The 3,626-nt window shown below is 36.3% G+C and overlaps 1 long non-coding RNA gene across 2 annotated transcripts; it reads left to right on the top strand.

Annotated features, from left to right (window-relative positions):
- The first annotated feature begins 1,992 nt into the window (after nucleotides 1-1,992).
- Nucleotides 1,993-2,601, top strand: LOC130052375 (uncharacterized). Of its 2 annotated transcripts, none has more exons than XR_008800702.1 (2): nucleotides 1,993-2,225; nucleotides 2,435-2,601. It is a non-coding gene; the product is annotated as an uncharacterized LOC130052375 (long non-coding RNA). The 2 variants fall into 2 exon arrangements; XR_008800701.1 differs by having other exon boundaries at nucleotides 2,210-2,315.
- The last annotated feature ends 1,025 nt before the right edge of the window (nucleotides 2,602-3,626 follow it).

The following is a 3,626-nucleotide window of genomic DNA, read 5'->3' as shown; positions in this document are numbered from 1 at the left end:
TATGAAGCAGAATTTCTTCGCAAACTTCTACGCGAGAAGAAAAAATCTCTTGCTGTGGCCTTCAATTCGACATTTAGATATGCCGATACGATATATCCCTTTGAACTCGAAATAACATACACCACAGTGTCGTCCACCTCTGCTTCATACTTAGATATTTTATTGAAAGTACATATCAACGGCAAACTAACAACACAATTTTATTACAAACGGGATGATTTCAGCTTCTCCATTGTTAACTGTCCATATTATGTAGCAATATTCCATTATCACCTGCATATGGTGTTTACATTTCTCAACTACTTCGATACGTAAGAGCATGTTCTGCGTATGGTCCGTTCTTAAATTGAGGCAGGCTTCTGACAAACAAGTTGATAGTGCAGAGGTTTTAACAGTCGCCTTTAAAGTCAGCATTTCGCAAATTATATGGTCGTTATAACGATCTTGTTTGCCAATTCAACATTTTATTGGGTCAATGTTGTCTGACGTGTTTCTTACTAATTGTTAGGTCGTTCTTGGCATACTAATTTTGACTACGGATAACTCCGTTTACCTGATCAAGATATAGGGCTCAAGGCTAGTTTGACTGGTCGATATGAGATGCTTACTCATCTTCGGCACCTAATCCCACCTCTGGTATATTCATGGGTTGCTGTTTGCCCGGCTCTCTATCTTATATTGCTTGTGGAGTTATGAGATTGATCACTGTTCGTTATCTCACCTTTCATCGACCTCAGTCAATCTGAATGCAAGTTACTACAGCCACATGTCAGTTTGAACTGTAGAAAAGTTCTTGTTTTCGGTAACAACTCATGCTTCAATGTTGTAAATGTTTGACCAATCATCATTAAGTGTATGTCCTTCCTGTGATCTTGGAATATGAGATACGCTAAAACCTCTGCTAATTTTGAGATAGACATGATCTGAATAACTAAGTAATGATGTATAGTTTTGCCTATACTGACTTCTCAATTGGTCTATATTCAGCCCTTATCCTAACTTGTCTTTTTGACGTTAAAGTAATCATCATTATGTCGAAGTAATAGTCGCATGACAGTTGTGAAAACCATAAAAACAAGACAAACACAGATCTCTGCAAAATTATGTAAAATTCTCGTTTGGAAATATTTGATACAACCACAAACTTCTTTAGAATATTGTGCAACATGAAAAGTTGTCACAGACGTTAACATTGGTACGTATTATCATTTAGAAGCTGTATTCATATTCATACTAATCTGGCCCACTTTGTCCGTATATGTACACTCTGTTGATACCAAAATAGCATATTTCAGTATTTTATGAATACAAGAGTATATTAACATATGTAAAGACCCACTTAATTAACATAAAATCATAGTTGATCTTTATCTTACTTAGGTCATACCTTGAGCCCATTCTGATTGATTTGTTTTTCGCACACTCCTTGTCTTACATCGTGTCTGTCAACAAACATACATTCTGAATATATGGTACTAGTAAACCTTTGAAGACACTAATGGTATGAATTACCTACTTTTTACTCGAATATTCTAAAGATTAAAATATTTCTTTGTACATGAAACAGGTCCTTAAGTTGGTTTCTGCATCATAGTCTTGCTACGTTCTCTCATTTTGATGGACTGAGAAGAAACAGACCGAGAAGGATGGATACGTCTTCGATGGAATTGGGTTAAGCAGCTTTGACACTCTGGTAATAAAACCATATATTTCTGGGGAAATTGAACTAAACAACTTACACAATCTAGAAAAAGAACCATATTCATCTCTTTATTTTGTTTGATCTATTCACTTATTTTGTTTCATTTCATTTTTAAAGCACTAAGCGTAGCGTCACTTTATTGTCGCCAGTTGGATTTTACTTTCATCATCGCGTTTCCGGTGTATCGCCACTTATAGGTTAATTTATGCATCGCTTTAGTAAAGTCGTGTTTAAATTAGTCGGAATTTCGCAAACGATCTAGTACAGAGTTTACAATCTTACAGTCTCAATATACCTGGCGAATTGCCAATACGAAGCTAAAGTGACCAGGGTTAAAATGTAAATATGTTAAAAGAGTATTTTATAGAATTTAAATAGTTTCATTGTTATTGATATCTGTATTAATATAGGGAGGTGACCATTCTACATTGATCCAGTGCCTTTTTATGGGATTCGAAACTGTGACTGTGAGATGTATGAGAGTTTGACTTCTAGGCGGGCAATTCTACTTTCACTTTAAATGGTAAGTTGAAAAGAGCATGCTGCATCTTTCATGTAAAATATCTCGAAAAGGAATCAAGGACCCTATTGCAAATTTGGCCTTGTTGGAAAGGTTAGGAATTTTGCTGAAAGTTGATATCTGTCATTATACTGGGAAAATTTTTGTTTTTGAATTAGGATGGGTTGAAAATGGGTATATTTTCCTCATTTTTGTTGCTTTTTTACTTCCAGGATGGCAGGTGCCTGAGTGTATCTCGACCCATTTCCAGGCTAGCATCAGATGTCATGATGGACCTTTAAAATCTTTCACATGTGTACTTTCAAGAACCATATACATTATTTTTGAAAATTGGTTGCCATGGTAATAAAATCTGAAAATTAAAACATGGGCTTCTGAAGGCGAATTTTCCTCCATTTCCTGGTAGTTTGTGACCTTAAGCACAAATCAGCTTGAAACTTGAATTTTCCAGGCAAGAATTTTTTTGTTTATTGTGTTTAAATATGATGTTTATGCTTGAAATATGAAGTTTATACTTAATATTATTGATTTCATTGAAATTGAAGGTCATCGATTAGTAAATATGTCAGAAGTATTCTTAGCAATTGGTCGAGTATGAGTGCAAGACATTTCTCCTCAGCCATAAATTTTCTATGAAAGTTTTTTGCAATGCTAATGATGGATGTGTGTGTGTGTGTGTGTGTGTGTGTGTGTGTGTGTGTGTGTGTGTGTGTGTGTGTGTCTGTGTGTGTGTGTGTGTCTGTCTGTCTGTGTGTGTCTGTCTGTCAGTGTGTGTCTGTCTGTCTGTGTGTGCGTGTCTGTCTGTGTGCGTGCGTGCGTGCGTGCGTGCATGCATGCATGTGTACGGGTCTGTCTGTGTGTCTATGTGTTTGTCTGTGTGACTGACTATGTGTTTGTGTGTGTGTCTGTCTATGTGTGTGTCTGTCTGTGTGTGTTTGTCTGTCCGTGTGTGTGTTTGTCTGTCTGTATATGTATGTGTGTGTGTGTGTCTGTCTATGTATGTTTGTCTGTCTGTCTATACCCGTTCTATGTGTGTGTTTATCAGTGTGTGTGTCTGTCTGTGTGTGTTTGTCTATGTATGTGTTGTGTGTATCTGTCTGTGTGTCTGTCAGGTAGTCATAGAGAAACAGATAAAGCTTCAGAATATAAATTTCAATTTTATTGAATTCACTGTATATTGCATAAGGATCACTAACATAGGTGTGATACACTGTACATCTACTGGAGTACACCGACTTTTCAGAAACTTTTTGATATGTCATCCACACGCAGTCTGGCATGAAACCGCTTCTGTTTGTCTATTTGAATTACAACAGTGGATCTACATAGGCTAGCTTAACTATGACATCATAATATAACACGTAATGTGGTGATGTCATAATAGAGTAATGACATCAGCTTTTT

This window comes from Ostrea edulis, chromosome 2 (genome assembly GCF_947568905.1).
Source record: "Ostrea edulis chromosome 2, xbOstEdul1.1, whole genome shotgun sequence".
In the NCBI taxonomy this organism is placed as follows: Eukaryota; Metazoa; Mollusca; class Bivalvia; order Ostreida; family Ostreidae; genus Ostrea; species Ostrea edulis.
This window is presented reverse-complemented; position numbering and strand designations above follow the sequence as displayed.